The sequence below is a fragment of the Eretmochelys imbricata genome, chromosome 12, assembly GCF_965152235.1.
Source record: "Eretmochelys imbricata isolate rEreImb1 chromosome 12, rEreImb1.hap1, whole genome shotgun sequence".
NCBI classification, from domain to species: domain Eukaryota; kingdom Metazoa; phylum Chordata; order Testudines; family Cheloniidae; genus Eretmochelys; species Eretmochelys imbricata.
Genome location: NC_135583.1, coordinates 25,747,838 through 25,766,249, shown reverse-complemented (window position 1 = coordinate 25,766,249; position 18,412 = coordinate 25,747,838).

The following is an 18,412-nucleotide window of genomic DNA, read 5'->3' as shown; positions in this document are numbered from 1 at the left end:
CAATAGCCTGTCTGAATAAGTGCTTTAATCACGTACCGTAGACTTGGTGTCTTTAGCAAATACAACACACAGTATCTCTCATTCTTAACTGGAAGCAGGAAATTACATAACTATTGGTTTTGCATAAAGCCAGACCCTGAGTCTATTCATGTTTATGGCAAACCCCATTCAAGTCCTGCATAGCAGATCTCTGGAGCTTAATGAGTGAAGGCTATCACTTATGGTGAATTCTGAGCACAAGGTTCTTTATTAAAGGATCATAAATTTGTCTGTATTTCTTTCCCCCCTATTTTTTTAAATCCTAGTTTATATTTTTTTTTATTTCAGTTGCTTTCCTGCTGAAGGTTTTTTCCTCCATACTTCATTTTTCTACCTTGCCTGGTTTCTTTCTCCTTATTACCTCCAGTCCCTTTTCTTCTCTGCCTTCTTTTGTTCCCTTTTCAATCTTTTTCTAACTCTTGAAAAGTGCCAGTGTTCAGTTCCGGTGTGTGTCATATTGGCCGGACCACTCTCCATCATACGGAAATTGTAAAACACACAGTCTGATTTTTTTTCTATTATTTGTTGCTGGGAATAATGCTTGTTCCTTGGGTTGCTTTGTACCATATGAAGTGTAGGATGCATTTCCCATTCTAAATAACAGCTACATTTACTCTCTTTGCAAGCTAAATGCTAATAACTGGAGATGGGGGCAGAAGAAGAATCTTATTCCTTGATCCCTTTGAATTTTGTGTCGGGGAGCAGCAGGTTTAGATTTGATTAATTGTACATGAGTCTGTTTCAATGGTATTGGTTCCAAGCGAAATGACTCATTAAGAGAAGTATACTACAGTAGAACCTCAGTTATGAACACCAGCGTTACGAACTGACCGGTCCACCACAAACCTCATTTGGAACTGGAAGTACGCAATCAGGAAGGCAGCAGCGGAGACCAAAAAAAAAAAAAAAAAAGGGCAAATACAGTACTGTGTTAAATGTAAAGTACTAACCTGCATTTTTCTTCTGCATAATAAAGTTTCAGAGGTGTGTTAAGTCAATGTTCAGTTGTAAACTTTTGAAAGAACAGCCATAAGGTTTTTGTTCAGAGTTATGAACATCTTCCATTCCCAAGGTGTTCGTAACTCTGAGGTTCTACTTTATGTAAATTTTGTAATATAATATTTATAGCATTTTTCTGCTGTAATTTGTGTGCAGTATTGTTGTATCCATGTTAGGTCCTAGGATTTGAGAAGGTGAGTGAGATTGGTCCAATAGAGGATATTACCTCACCCACCTTGTCTCTCTTTCTTATAATTGTAATTCCAGTCTTTGCATTGCTGTTTGTTTTTATGTTTGTGTTGTTTCATCATCTTCATTTAAATCAGTTCCAGCTCATAGGCTGGAGCAGTGCATAATTTGTAATGAAAGAGTTGCTGGGGCTCAAACAATTAGTTGCATGGGCTCAAGCAATTTTTTCCTTTCACAACTGATGTGGCAAGCCCAGAGGAGCTGGAGCTATGAACTGCCAAGCCTGAAAGAGTCAGGGCTCAGTGCTGGCACAAATTAAGCACTTGGCTGGAGTAGCAGCACCGGGGCAGGGAAGATAGAGTTGTCCATCAGCCTGGCTCCATGCTGGGAGAGGTGGATATCAGCTCTTCAATCTCTCTCCCCTAGTTCCCTTTAACTCATCTGCATAGAGCCTAATTAATCAGGCTTTATGTGGGTGAAGGTAATTGTGCCCAGACTGCAGAAATATCCATGGAGATCTGATCTTGCCAAGGTGTATGACACATTGCTCTGGCTGGAGAGTGAGGCTGGCCATTTCCCAAATTCCTGGACTAAAAAAAGATATAGAAGCAATATTTTTATTCTTTTTTAACTACAAAACTAGCACACTGGGGCCAAAGAGAGGGGAAACGGGAAGTAGCAATGGGAAATGGCATCTTAGTATTTTACACAAGCAAGAGACACAGAAGTCCAGGGAGTAAAATAATAGACTGTTTCAATCACCTAAAGTGTTCTAATATCCCTTTATGTGCAGAATCTGCATTAAATCATGGGGCTGCCTAGGTGTAAGTGAGGGCAGAATTAGGGTCTGTGGGATGTATTTAAAGGAACATTAGATATTCCGGTCTGTAGTGTACCATATATTGCATTATCTCATAGACCATTCTGTATTTTATATCCTATCCATGAAGGTACAGATTCAGGATAGAGTGTGCATCGTTCACTCTGCACTTCCTTTGTTCTGATCGCTTCATTTCTCAGCATTAACTTGGTCTCCATGCTAAATCTGTGCATGGAATATTCCCAAGGGATGGTGTTACACCTGTCTGTCTAACTGAGGAGCCAAATGAACGAGCTCTGTAGCCACATCTACTATTGCATTTAGTCATATCCAGTCTTCTTTGATTGAAGACTGGTGACTATGAATTGGGGCCTTGAGGATGAGGTGGAAACTGTGGTGGAAACAGGGGAGCCCTCATGGCTTTGAAAGGTTACAGAACTCACCAGAGAGAAAAAATGCCCAAAGGGACTTCATCAGATTTAATCCTTGTATCTATGGAATTAATAGCGGTGTCACGAACCCAGGAGTTGGCTACTGGCACAGATCCTGTGATGCCTTTTACACCCAAACTAGAAACTCTAATGCCTCAGTTGTTAGGGACCTTAAAGGAATTTGGTCCTTTTCAGGATTTTAGATCAGTATTTCAATATATGTAGCTATGCTTTCTTTCCCTCCCCTTCCCGCCCCCCCCCCCCCCGATTGCCGCATGAGACAGTGAAATTGTCGGTAACTACTTCTCTGAAGTGCCATTAAAAGGCTTCAAAAATAGCTTGGGATAGGGATTACCCAAATGTTGTCCATCTTCCCATTGCTTTTTACTTCCTATTGCTTTGAGAAATTTCCAGAGATTTTATCACTGGACTAACCTCCAACTAGACTGGATGAATCACTGCTCTGAAAAAAGACAGTCTGGAGAATGGTATATCTAGTTTCACTTCTGCCCACAAGAAATTTCCCAGTTTCTTTTGTGTAAAATGGAACAGATGCTTGGGGCTGTGTACTTGAAGGGGCTAAACTGACCCTCTGGGACACAGTAGTAAGGAGTGGTCTGATGCAGTCTAATTTCAGACTTACATTTATTTTTAGCGTTTGGTCTTCAGGTCTATTTCTTACTGGTACAGTAATATCCGGATAACGTGCCCTGACTTAGTACTAAAGTCACAATTTGGGCATGCCCTTGAGTCTTTCGGTCACTGTGGAGCTGAATCATGAGCATGTACCGTATATGATCATCTGTTTGCTCCTATTGCATTACAAGTCTGGAATAAAATCAGGACGTGACCTAAGCTTTTTCCTTAGTTATTTTCTCGTAAACCAGGGATGGGCAAACTTTTTGGCCTTAGGACATCTGGGTATGGAAATTGTATGGTTGGCCATGAATGCTCACAAAATTAACAATTCAGAGATATTCAAATAAACTTTATTAAATAAAGATATATTTTAGTGGAAATAAAATTAAACCGTACTTCCTATTATAAATGTACCATCATACAGTATTACAATAATTAAACCAAACTAACCTCCTTTCCACGCCCTCTTTGATTAACGTGAACAATGCAGCTGGCACTCCCTGGCCAACTACTCTTTGTTTTATCCTCAGCAATGGAAAATGAACACTACTAAAACAGCAGAGTCACAGAAGCCAACAAGTAGCAGGCACGTGGGCTTGCACGTACTAGGGTCTGATGGCGCGTTTGGGTTTTACAACTGCAGTAACACGCGTGCCGTCACACAGGTCCCACCTGAACAGTACGAGCGTCGGGCAGGTAGAGCGGGGCAAGCCCCCAACCCCGCTCCCGGGGGGGGGGGGAGGGGCGGATGTGGCCCACGGGCCGTAGTTTGCCCACCCCTGTCTTAATCCCTTTCAGTGTCAGAGCCTGTCAAGGCCAGTGTGTGCAACATACACCATCCATAATTTGACTAAGCATGGGATAATAAATATCCTGTTACTATTACTTAGGGCTATTTGCTCTTGAGTGTTGAGTGAAGAAGACTATCTCAGCCCATAACAAAAAGCTCCTTGCAAGAAGCATAATATCTGCCTACTAGTCTGATGTCATGACAAGTTGAAACTCGTAAATGGTGCAAGACACAACGTCTGTGTCTTCCAATCAGCTAAAAACATGGTGTCTGTGAAAGTCACCTGTATAGATGCTTCTTCCGTATGATACCCCAGAAAAAGTGAAAAAGCTAAGGCTTGGTCTACACCTGAAGCTTAGGTTGATCTAGCTTTGTTGCTCAAGGGTTTGAAAAATTCCCAGCTCTGAGAGACATTGTTAAGTTGACCTAAGGCCCAGGATAGACACCGCTAGGTGACAGAAGAATTCTTCTGTCAAGCTAACTACCACCTCTCGAGGGGAATGGATTTATTACAGGGACAGAAAAACTTCTTCCATCATTATAGCCAGTGTTTATGATACATAGGGGATAACAAAAGGAGAGAGGGCTGTGGGATTCAGGGACTGACAATCTGGGCTATATTTAAATAAAGAATGATCTCAGATAAGGCTAACATATGATGGATACTTTTATGAATATGGTTCTCAAAAGTCTATTGAGAACTAATATAATCCTGGGCAGCAGGATCATTTTCACCGGAGTCTTTGCACTGGGATTCTTTCTGCATATGCGCAATTGTGGTGATGTGGTCTGTCGTCAAACCTGCGGTAGATTTCACATGACTGATGCTGGGTTTTTTTACATTATGCCTTTCTTGAGGATTATGCTTCATACACTTGCTGCTCTTTATGACAAATGGGACTTCATGTAGATTTTGTAGCATGCTACAATGCAACTTGCTGTGACCATGTACCTCGTCTTTTTCACTGTGATCCAATAAATGATGCCGTTTTCCCTGCAGGTCATAATATTGTCCTAAACAATGAGATCTAGGGAGCTGATGTTAACAAATCCATTTTGTCAATTACCACATATTTTTGTTTTTAAATTAGAATCTTCCCCCTCAGTACCAGGCCTCATGTCATGATATCCCTTCTACAGGTGATGGTCTCATTTTGAAACTTCACCTCTACCATGGCTAGAGTGACCAGATACCAGATGTGAAAAATTGGGACGGGGGTTGGGGGTAATAGGTGCTTATATAAGAAAAAGCCCCAAATATTGGGACTGTCCCTATAAAATCGGGACTTCTGGTCACCCTAACCATGGCAAACTGCAGGGGGAAAGCTTTCATTTTAATAAAAGCTTCTGACTTTCTTTTGAAGACACCTTTGATTTAAAGATGAAGAGTGGGTCTCTTAGATTTAGGTGGTGATCCTGTGAAGCATGTAAGCATATGCACAATCTCATTGACTTCAATGGAACTTTACTCATGTGCTTAAAGTTGAGTATGTGTTTAATTGCTGAATCAGGCCCTTAATAAGAGAATTGACTTCTTGAATCAGAAATATGGTATGTTATTTTATATGCTGACATGTGCCATGAGTTCATTTTACTCCGCTCCACTGTGTGCTGAATTAAAAGTTGCCTATTAGTTGGAAAAGAGGTTTTTGGAAAATCTTCTTCCGGTGAAAATCCATAACTATGTATTAGACCGAACACAGGTATCTCAGAGGAAATGATGGGAAAGCTATGGGAATATGTATCAGAAGGTTAATTCTCAGAGGAGACTAGACAGAAATGTAATTTAAAATGTTTGTTTCAATGTAAAGTGAAATTTGAATTGCACTGCCCTCTTCTGTGTGCTGGCTAAGGTTAAGGGCAGGGTATTCTCCTGTCAGCAAGTTTCAGCCCTTCCTTCCAAATGCACATTTCTAGTTTAACCACCTGTAACAATGGGCAGCGAGTTCTATGGGCCTGTGGTGCCCGGGCACCAGGAATATTCCTGTCTCAGGGGCCCGGCTCCAGCAAAGTTTCCCACCTTCCCCTCACACACACACACTCCCCCTGTGCTTTCCCTGGCCTCACCTGCCGCCCCCAGGTGATTTAAAACAACCCAGGGGCTCCCGCCGCCACCCAGCAGCGCAGCAGGGCTGAGCGGTTTCCTGTGCACTCGTTCCACGTGGCTGCCAGCAGGTCCTTGCAGCCCCTTCCCCCCACAACTCCCTCTTGCACTCCCACCCCTCCCCTGCACCTACTTTTGCCCCCAAACTCCCTCCCACCCCCTCCTGCATCCCCGCCCCCTGCCCAGAGCCTGCATCCAGCACCCAAACTTGTTCCCAGAGCCTGCACTCCAGACCCTGCACTCCAGAACCCCTCCCCCACCCAAACTCCTTCCCAGAGCCCGACCTCTCACCCCTTTGCACCCAAATTCCCTTCCAGAGCCTGCACCCCACACCCCTCCTGCACCCCAATCCCCTGCCCCAGCCCAGAGCCTGCACCCCGCACCGCTCCTGCACCCCAATCCCCTACCCCAGCCCAGAGCCTGCACCCAAACTCCATCCCAGAGCCTGCACCCCAGACCCCATCCCCCCCAAACTCCCTCCCGGAGCCTGCACCCAAACTCCCCTCACACCCACTGCACCCCAACTCCCTCTCAGAGCCTGCATCCGCACCCCCTCGTGCACCCCAATCGCCTGAACCCCAGACACCCTCCCCCACCCAAACTCCCTCCCAGAGCCTTAGGCAGGTGTGTGGGGGGATTTTGCAGGGGGGTCTGGGTGTTCTGGGCACCACCAAAATTTCTACAAACCTGCCGCCCCTGCCTGTAACAAAATATAACTCGTCAGTGCATGGAGTTTTGGTGTCCTTTGCTGTAGACCCCCCAGCCGATCACTATGAACACTTAATTAGCCTCAAGTCTCATGCAGCAAAATATGACATTTTTTTGGTTTTGGAAAAGCTCCAGTTTCCTTTTTGTTCCAAGAAAGACTGTAGCCAGTGTGAGAAAGCCCAGTCATGGAGAACTCCACTCTTTACTTTAAGGTGAATTGGAAAGGATGTTCATCTTTTTAGACCTGATCTTAGGACTCTGGTTTTCCCTTGTTAGCAATGTCATCAAGGGATGTAAAATGATATCCCTTGGCTGTTATTTGGCTGTTAGTGATGTCATCAGCTGTTTCAGGAGACACCCAGAATTTGCTCTGTTGGAGTGACTTTGCTGACTAGGTTAAGCTCCACAGCTGTATAATAATAGAGAAGTCATAGGCCCCCATACCTCTTTAAAAAAATGTATTCTTTCCTGTTCAGTCTCTGCTATCTTAAATGGGGATATTTTAGTGGAGATCAATAAGCGCATTATTGTGAACATAATAAGGTCATATGAGCTCTGTTCTCTGCGTGTCTGTGATTTTGCTTTGTGTTTAATTTGTCTCTATTTTTGTCATTGAGAAAGTACTTAATAATAATATGTGATTCAGTAACTATAACTTTCAGCCCAATCCTCACAAAACTGAGCCAATGAAATCTGGATTAACCAGCCTGACTTCTGTGGACATAGTATAAATTTCAAATGATCAAGGTTTAACACATATTGCAAAAGAGGTAAAGAGCCCAAACGAAGGCTGGAATAATAGAATGGTTTGAAATGTTTACTCTGGTTTGTGATTTGTAGGCAGTCATGTGATAATTATTAGAGTGATGCATGTATATCTTAGCACATGGAAAATTTTTTCAAAAATAATTATAAATGGACCCAAATCAAACACAGATCCAACTTCATGGCCAGCTCTTCTTTCTAGAATGAGCTAAACCAAAACCCCTCAAATTTTGTGACTTGGACCCATCTCCAGAAGTAATCCACTTCTCAACCAGCTACTGCAAAGCTACTATGAAATTATTCTATTTTGCTGTCAACCTTACTAGCCCTGGAAGTAATCAGTTGTTTTCAGGTCCAGAGAATGGCAATGTAATGGAGTCCTTTCAATTGTATTTTCATTACACTGGGTTGTGGTGGTGGTTCAGGCTCACGTTCTTGTACTCTATATGTTATACTTGTGATGGATTGGACCCCACTTCTGGGTTGCCACCTGATGTGGTGGGGTCTCACTGAGCCTGCCCTTATATTTGAAATACTCTCTCGCTGGAAAGGGACTTTCCAATAAAAGATGCCTTTAAAATGAACAGTACAATAGAAATTCTAGGGTCTTAGTTGTGGTTTTAAGAATTTCTTAATTTTGTTAATTGTCAAAGGTATCTGGGTTTAAATAAAGGCAGACAGGTCATCCCCTTCTTCTGCAGTAAAGGTGTAACTCCTAATTTGCTATCTCCATTGCTGTCATGGAGTTGCTCCTCATTTACATTGCTGTAAGTGAGACCCAGAGGGTCTATTACCTCCTTGATACCTAGTCTCAGTGGTAGTTAACATGAATGGGATTTACGTGTGAAATCCAGAGAACAAAAGGCCATGCAACCACTTCCTTGATACTAGGCTCTAACATCAAAAACGTCAAGTCTATGACTTCACTGCCAGCTCATGCAGCAGTGGCTGGATTATAAGGGGAAAAATGGTATTATTTAGCAGCTAATAACATAAAATATGAGTACAGTACATTGCTCCTAGTGTAAATGTTCTGTCTTATTCACACGTTTCAGAGTAACAGCCGTGTTAGTCTGTATTCGCAAAAAGAAAAGGAGTACTTGTGGCACCTTAGAGACTAACCAGTTTATTTGAGCATAAGCTTTCGTGAGCTACAGCTCAGTTCATCGGATGCATACTGTGGAAAATACAGAAGAAGTTTTTATACACACAAATCATGAAAAAAAATGGGTGTTTATCACTACAAAAGGTTTTCTCTCCCCCCAGCAGTCTTATTTGTCTTATTCACATTTGCCCCGGTTCATGGTCTTTCTTTAATAATAATCACCAAGCAAAAGATTGGATATTGATCATTACACCTCTGCTCATATTCCGGCAGAAACAACACACACAAAAATCATTCAGATGACTTTACAGCCTTCTAAGGTAACAGCAGCAAGTAACTAGGCAACGACAAAGAATATAGTAGTTTGTCGAAAGGATCTCACTCCGATGCAGTGCATTTTCCCTTATAAGAAGAAAAGTGTTCATTGAAAAACTAAAGCAATGACTCTGCCATATGTCACTGCAAAGTCATATGGAGATATGTGAAACTACATTTTTTTTGATTAACTGATAAAGAAAATACCATACCAGTATATTGCACTTTACAGATGTATAAAGAGCAGACAAATAATTTGCTTCACAGAGGCTAAAAACCATACTACTTTGTAGATTTCATTAACCGTAATCCTAATTAAAATTGAACGTTTCAGTTATTACCAGGTCAGCTGGGATAAATCCCATCCCAGTGCAGTTGGGACAGCCTCAGAATTGAAAAAAGATTCCTTATTTCAGACTGAGAAGATACTATGATATGAACAGCTCCTGTGCAAACCAGTACATTACGATATCTCTTGGTGCAACTGCTGTGATTCTGGATCCTATGAGTCTAAGACTTTTGGAAGATTCAGTTCAGTGAAAACAGAAGAACCACCAAGCAGAAAACCTGGAGTAACAGATACAGTGTGGGCACTGGATACTACAATAGTTCAGTCAGAAAGGATGGACAGCTCTTCATTCTACAGCTCAATCTGGCTCTTACTATAAGCAGGAGACAGCAAGAGTTCTGAGACGGGGATAAAGATGGTCTCCTCCCAGCTCTCAGATGTATTTACATTCAAAGTAAAATCTCAGAAAATGCTGACCTGTGTGAAACTGCAGCACCATCTGCTGGTATAAGGCTAACATCACCTAAGGAGCGCTACTTTTATGAGGGTGTTATCTTGAAGTTCCAAGAGGATATTCAGTTTCTGCTGTGGTGAACGTTCATGTAGAGATGACTCCAACCAAAACCTTGTATCGAAGCACCTCTGAACCTGGGGGAGGGGAGTTCAAACTTTGGATCCAGATCCCAATGTTGTACTGAGCTCCTGGAGTTCACGCTAGTAATGCTGTAATATTACTAGAGGGATCCTTGAGCAGGAGGCCTGACCATACTAGCCTCAGATCAGTCACATGAGCAGTCAGCCCCTTTCCAATTCCTCCATAGACTTTCCATACCATATCTGTTTGTGGGAGAGCATGCAGCACTTGTTGTTTCAGTTTCTGTGGTGAATACTGTTTACCACCTACAGCCCATATGGGTAACCAGAATGCAGCAAGGGTTTCCCCTAGGCAGCTTTCATCCATGCAGTTTCTCTCTTTGGCATATTTGTTTTATTTGTTTATTCTAGATCCTTTCCAATGGGAGCCTTTCCAGTAATCCCAAAGGGTGATGGATTAAGGTGCTATTCATGCCACATTGTTCTGTTTACTTGACTTTCTCTCCTTTCTGGATCAACGGCCTAGGAGAAGAGTGGCCAATTATATGTACAAGAACAAGAGGGCAATCCAACATCCATTGCGGTCAGTGGAAGAGTCCTGTTAACTTCATGGGGAGTTGGATTGGTCCCCAAGAGTTTTTACACATAATAGAATGAGTGCTAACATTTGGGGAGAAAGTGATATATAATATATGCTTCACCTTTCAGCTGCTCTTCCACCCTCAACATAAAAATGGCAGAGGGTGCCATGCATACCCATCCTGTATTTCCATTGTGATAAAAATATTGCACTTATTTTTATGAATTAGTGGAATCTATTATTGCAATTTCCAGTTCAAGTTAATGGTGCTGAAAATAGCATTATCTGGAGTATATTATCTTAGCTATAGGATTAATTTTGTTCAGCTATGAAGTAAAAAAAAATCAGTAATTTACTACATAATCTAATAATCATACAGTACAGTATCTGATAGACCTAGATGCTTATCCAAGAAAATTTAGATAATTCTACCTAGTGTATGAATCAACTGCATCTGCATCTGAAGTGAGGCTGTCAAAGGTGATAAGGTTAAAATTTGATTTGATTTGTTTTTTGTATATTTGTTTGTCAAGTTGATATAACTGTTGGATCATATTAAAGAAGTTCTATATTAAAATCACAAATGAGTTTGATTCCCCATAGTTTAAATTCCAGGGTATTACTAATTAAGAAGTCTCTTGGTTTTTGGTACTGTTTCTCTCCCTCTATGTGTGAAACTTGCAAGCTGCTAATTGCGTTAGTACATTCTAAGACAGAGTCTGAATTCACAGAGAGAGAGAGAGACTCAAAGCAATACTCTAACAACAGAAACAGCACCCAGAGACTCCCCGCCCTTTTGTTGTATTAACAGTTGTGATTAAAATAGAGATACAGGATGTATATGGATGGATGCTTGGGGTGGATAATAACTGAATGATCAGGGAGGTGCCAGCCTAAGAATCCAGTGTCCATCGGCTGAAGGTGTCAAGTGGAAATAACCAGAGGAACCCCCGGAGGGCAGATTGGAATCCACCCAACAGCCTCAAGAATGGGAGAACCAAAGAACAAGATAACATCTGGCAGCACAGCGCCATCAGGAATGTGCTATCTGCTGATTGATTCAGCAACAGCATGATGAAGCAATTCCCATAGACTGGCATAGGAAGAAATTCCTATAAAAATGGACTCTACAAAGTGAGAACTTTGGGGTCTGATTCTGCAAACCAACTTCCAGGAGCATCAGATGAGCATCTGACAAGGCCCTGCTCCCTCCTCATGTCCAGGCCACCTGGCCAGTGGCTTGGCATGAGCAACTCTAAGGCTGGTAACTAGGATAACAACCTTGCAGAACCTGTGTGTGTGTATGAATGCATGTGTGAATAAATATGAGATTGAATGGAATGTTATAACTATAACTAACTGCTTACTATGATTCTTTCTGTATTCACAATAAATGTGGTATTTTGCCTTTTCCCCTTTAATAAGATCCTGCTGGTTTTTATTTTGTTGGTACAACATAACCTGTTAGGGGGTTTATTCCTTCACCCACTTACTTCCCTGGTCCTTCTCACATGAATAGAGAGCAACAATACCCGAAGTCCAAAGGTGCAAACAATTTGATGTTTATTTGGGTGAACTTCCAGCAAGCGTGATTCCAGGTTCCTTCCTTAGTGTCCCCCTTCCCAGCTCTGACACCACAGAGCCTTACACCTGTGTCCCTGTTCCGATTCCTACCCTTAGCCAAACATGATTCCAATTTCCCCACTCCCATTCCCTGTTCCCATTTCACGCACCCACACCCTCCCTGATTGACTGCAGACTATATAGTAAAATGTGAGTTCTGCTTAGCTATACTTTAACCAATCATTTTCCTGAAATTTAACTAGCCAATCCTAACATATTGTAACATGATTATGTAACCAATTATATCCCACCACCTTAATTAGTTTACACCCAGCAAAATTAATTATACAGCAGACAGAAACAATCACAGAACCAGACAGAGATTATACAGACAGACAATAGGGAAATGGGGACTACAGTGATAGAACAAACACAGAAATAAGGATTTCACATCCCAGCTATCGATAAGTGAGTTCTTGCCAGACAGGATGCTATCAAACTAAGTTTCCTTTTACATTTTCTAGGCACTTCCCTTTCTCTGGAGGCGATAGGAATACAATCCTGTCCTGATAGTGCCTAACAGCCCAATAGCACCTTATTTCAATGTGACTAGTTTGGAATGTGAGTTGACCAGTCGCTTCCCAGTTTAAGGCTGCCTCTGTTGCTTAGCCAAAGGCCTTAGCCTAAGAACAGGGCCTCAGACTGTCATAGTAAGAGAAGGACCTTACACTGGCAGACAGTGATTTTGATTTTCTTTCTTTTATACCTCTAACTAGCCAAGTGATAATAATACACTTAAATTCTTAGAGTATAGGCCTTTACAGACAGGCCTGAATATCTATTTCCTAACATAACCCTTTATTTTTGCTACAAATGACTCAGTGCTCTTCTTTCTGGAAAAAAAAAATGCCAACAGCTCATCACTCATGCGAAACCCTACAATAACAATCAGTATGTGACCTCAATATGTGACCAGTGTCTTGTGAATGTGCAGAATGAGGCCCTGAACATCCAGCGTGCGGGGGGGGGGGGGGGGGGGAACCAGCTCAGAAACAAACGTCTGTTTCAAGCTCCCCATCGCTTATTAAAAATAGTGACCATCATTAATGGAATGTAACTTCACAAGGTATTTTTCAGGATCTGCCTTCATTGTCCAAAAACAAGTTATAAAATAAATCATTTACTCACGTAACAGGGTCCACAACCCATCCCTCTTCCTGGGGCCCACTTGCTGCCCCCAGTAAGGTTCAGAGAGGCTTCAGGGTTGTGCAACACCCATGTCTTTATTTACCTGCAGTCATCCCACCACCAGTGTTTATCTATTTACAAGCTTTACAGGATCATTCAACCTCTTTTACAGGCAGAGTCAGCCTTCAGCTAGGCCTCCAGTTCCCTCTCTGCCCACCTGTCCCCCTCCCAGCCTTTATAGCCCGTGGCTTGTCAGGTCAGCAGGTGTTGCCAATCCTCAGGCCAACATCAGGCCTTTTCCATCAGCCCCAATCTGTTTCCCCTGATTGGAGCTGACTGGGCAGGGGCTAATTAGGTGCTTTTGCACCAGCACCCCACTACACTATGAAAACAGAAGCCAAAACTGAGATGGAATAGTCTGTCGGTCATTGCTGTTTATCAGATTTTTCTTCTCTATCCCAGAAGCAATTGCCCTTAATAAAATGTTGACTACAATGCTAATGCAACCACTTTTTTCAAACACTATATTTTAAATAGCCAGGCCTTATTAAAAAGATGTGAAAAGCTGTTAGTGTCCTTCAGTTTCCACTGTGAAGGTTTCAGATTATTTGGATGATTTATTTATTACTTTGCAAGGGGGGGAAAAGATGGCTGAGTAACTTCTTAACCCTTAAATGCCAGCACTTCCATTAGCACAAATCATCTCAAATTGGAGAATTGCAACCCTCCGACATCAAGGGTTAAGAGCTCTTTCTAATAATACAGCTGCCCCTATAATCCTTTGAGACTATTGGAGTCTAATTCCTATGTGTTTCAGATGTGATGGCAGCCCACATGAAACCTGACTAGGTAGGTTGTGAAAATAAGGAATACTATGAAGAACACAAGTGTCTATGAGAATAATAGAAATTCCCTTCACAAAAGCTAAGGGGAAGGTGCTGAACGTGATGGGAGTTTCCCTGACCTGTCAGGGATTGTGTCCAACTCCAGCAGCAGGGAAGGAGAAAATTCTCCAAAGTGACCAAAGCCTAGATCCTCAACAGTATTGAGGCAGCGAATTCTCATGGATTTCAGTGGGAGCTAGTGTCTCAATTGTAACCCTTCTGCCCGTCAGAGTTGGCAGCAACAAGGGCCGGGTTCAATATCTAGGGGATCCATTCCAATAACACAATGCAAACCGGCTCGAACCCCCACCCAGTGACCTGGGACAAATATATACCACCCCTGCTGGGCGCCTCCAAGAGGCAATACTTCCCCTCTCGCAAGCACATAGTCTGAGTGTAGCAAAAAGCCTTTTAATAACAGAGAGAAACAATGTAGCATTATGTTGGGGAAACACCACCAACAGGATTCATAAAACAACCCATGAGCAAACAAATCCACCCCAAGCAAATTGGGGCATGCCCTTTCCCTTTGGTTCTTGAGTCCAGCAACCCCAAATCACCCAAAGTCCCAAAAGTCTAATGACCCAAAAGTCTCTGTCCCTGGTCAGGGCAGCCCCAGAGTTCGAAAATTTATCTGCAGAGCTTTACTTCCCAACCTGGGTGAAGATGGGGACAGGGGTAAGAGGCACCTTACATGATCTGAAACTGACCGCCCCACATCTCCGTAGGCTTTCGCTCTGCTCCGCCAGCCGCCCCACGAACTGCTTCACTCAGATCCGCTCTGCTCTGCGGCCCACCAGCTGTCCCACGAACTGCTCCGCAGCCCACCAGCAGCTCCTGCCATCCTATGAACTGCTCCACCAGCCTGTCCACAAAGCACGCCAGCTGACCCACAAACTGCTCCACAATATATCTTCAGGCTCCCCCACTACTTAACACAACACTCAGTGATTTCAGCTCTTAGGTGAATTCAGCTTGTAGTAGGTGAGCCTCAGTGCTGGTGCACTATTAGCCCAAAGTGAGCTCAGCAGCCTGTAACTAGACTTCTAATGAAATCAAAATTAGCTCTCAATATTCCACAGTGGAGAAAGAAGGAAGGACAATTAGCACATAAGGCCCTCACCAAGGGGTCCATACCACCAAGTATTAATACTTGTCCCCAACCTCTCTCAATTCACAGAGTTTTGGAACCCATGACCCTTGCCTAGCAAGTGCTACTTAGTTGATGGTGAGTCCCTCCATCATAACAAAAGGCCTAGTACAGTTCCAAGCACAGTTCCCATAATCAGGGTAATAACAATTTATTCTTCCTGCCCCAATAACAGAGACACTGGGGATCCCACAGCAGCCAAAGTGACCATTTGGGCAGCTATAGCCTCATTCTAGGCGGGGTGGGTGTGCCCATGCAAATGAGATCAGCCCCTGAAGTTCTTTTCCACAACTTGCCACACCTCACCACCAGGTGTCAGGGTGGAGCTCATCTTGACACTGCTTACACAGTATCTTTGAGACTCTGGGCCCAAGTCCCTGGCTCAGATCAATCCTGCTCTGCCAAGGCTGTGTGCAGCTGCTATTCAGGCCTGTTCTGGTTCCCACTGGCCCCTTCACTCATGGTGTCTAGGGGCTCATGGACTCCCTGGTTATATTCTCTCTCATCTTAACAGCCTAACTTTCTGCCACCTGAAGATCTGGGTATCCCCCAGCTCTCCTGGGCCTCTATGTCCCTAGCTGCTGTTTGGGGGCCAGGGATTTGGAGTGACCTATAGGGGGCAGTATGGGATTTCCTTTCCCCTTGTGCTGTTTGAGGGAAGTAACAGGGCTGCTTGAATGGCAAGGAAATGAGGAAGAACTTAATGAGAAATACAGGGCAAAGTTTATCTGCAAGGGAGACAACGGCTGATCCATGATACCTCAACCCCACCCCCATTAGTATCACAGTGCATCACTGAGTGGCCACGACTTGGAAACTGGCTTCTTATCAGATCCACCTCTGAGGACATTATTTTAGGTACTAGTGACACCCTAAGCATGGGGCAGGGAGAGCTTACTCATGTCGGCCTGCAGGTGGGAACTCCTCAGGACAGCAAGCAGCCACTTGTAGGTCTGTCTCCTGCCATAGGCTGAGGGGTGACTGAGGCCGGACGGGTAGTGAGGGGTGTCTTGGTGATAGGAAGCACCTGGGTGTGTGGTGCAGCGTGGGAAAGAAGCAGCCAGATTGCTCTTGACTGGTGGGCTTGGGTGTGGTTGCAGCACCTGCTCCCTCCACACACCATGCTCCAGATCTGCCTGTGCTCCTGCTATGCTGGAAGGGAACCTCCTGCTCCCTGGCTCTCCCCAGAGCCCCGAGAGTTCTAGGGCTGGGCTGGAGACAGCCTCCTAGCTGGGGTGCATTGTACCCTGCCTGCGTTGTGGGGAGCTCTGGTTGGACATGTTGCGGGAGCGTGTGGGGTGGGTTGTACTGCCTGACGAGCATGCCCCCATGGAGAGGTGGTTGATTGTGACTCCTGCGGGGTTTGGCTTGGAGTTACTGGTCCAGTGTGATGCTGAGATCACAGCTGTTAATGCTCAGCAGTGAGGAGTGGTAGAGATCTGTGCCTTGTGTGGACACTTGGCTCTGCTCAAATACATGAGTCTAGCAAGGAGTCCCAGACTCAGTGTGTACAGCTGGTTGCACTAGTCGGTTCATACTGGGATGTGCGGGTCTGGCCATTGCGTAAATCACAATCGTGGCACCAGTGTCTCAAGCTCTAGGCTTTGTAGAGCATAATCGGGTTCCTGAATTGCTTGGTATGCTCAGGAAAAATCTTGGTGATGCTGTGAAAGAACAAGCATTGCATGTCCTAAATAACTTCCTGAAAGGCTGGGGGTGTGTCAGTGGGGGTGTCCAGGCACAATGGCGTCCAAGTTCTAATGCCCTTTCTCCAGAAGGGATCAAGACAGTTGCTGCTTGGCTCGGCAAGGGCCATTTGTGCAATTGCCCACGACAAAAGCTTTGCTGAAGCGCTGTGCTCAGCTCACTCTTTCCCAGCACATCCGAGGGTACTTAAGTGCAGCTAGTAGAGGCAGCAGCAGCAAGTCAGAGAATGGCAGTGAAGAGACTATTTTAACATGCGCTGTCAGGGGCTGGGCCTTGAGGGCTGAAGCCTGTGAATGCTGTGAGGATCCTGGGAAAGCAGCCTTGCTTCCTGTCAGGATCGGTGAGCTGTCTAGAGCATTGAAAGTATGGTGATGAAAGGGTTCCCATAAAAATGACACTGCTCCTCATTGTGTTGTAGGATTGAACATGCTGGTTGAGTTTTTGGGCTCTCTGTTGTGGAAGCTCCACCAAATAAGAATAGAAGTACTTAGTGTACTTTTGCAAGGTCCTTGTGATGTGAGAAATGCCATTTCCTCAGCAAATGGAGTGGAGCATCTTGTAAGGTTGCTGCTTTCCCAGAGAGAAAATATGGTGTTAAACACAAGCTGAGCTCTTCACTATGTGTGTCTTGGTGTTGGTAGGTGTGCCATGTGAAATCTGGACATGTCTTTAGCATCTTGGGCAGCTAGGAAACAGGCAGTATCATAAAATTACCTTACTGGTAATGGGTTTGCCACAACACTTCAGTGGACTTAAATGCACAAATAGCTGCATCAATTTCAATAGGACTTACTTGAATAAAGTACACAGGATATGGCTCCTGTGGATGGCATTCACATTCTCAAGGGAAAATTTGCTTTTGCTTGTTATATAAAAGTCTCCATTTCAGATGAGGAAACAAACATAAACCATCATTCGCTCACCCTCTCTGTTTATTTCAAATTATCTTTTGTTATGAAGGGGAGAAGTGGCATAGCGGCCTGTTCGACAGACTAATGGGAAACATTTGCAATAACTATAAAACCATTGCAAAAAATGTAGTTTATAAAATGAGATTCCAGAGGGAGATATTTATCAAACTGCTCCATGGATATAAACACATTAATCTCAAACACAGGCAAAAGACCAAAATAACAAAATATTCTTTTTACAGACTGTTCCAAGTGTGTGTGGGATATATGTTATAACAGCCAGGGATATGAGAAATGACCAGGAAAAGTGTCATCCATCGGTATGCAAAGTTAGGACTAACACATTTTCCCTGGATAGTGTTTAACTGTGTCTCTAGATACAAAGCTAGCCCAAACCTTTAATTATCCACGCATGGGGCTCTCAGAATCCCCAAGATGAGACTGCTGGAAGGCAAGGACTACACAAATGTTTCCATACTCCATGGAGCAGAACTCTGTGTGCTGGCCCAGAATATGTCAGTGAGTAAAAAGTGGGGGAACTGAGGGCTTCCCAGGAGCAGAGATACTCAAACCATAACAGTGCAGATCCAGTGGCTCAAACCCACCTTAGTGCGCGTATTAGCTACAGCAGCTATTCCAACA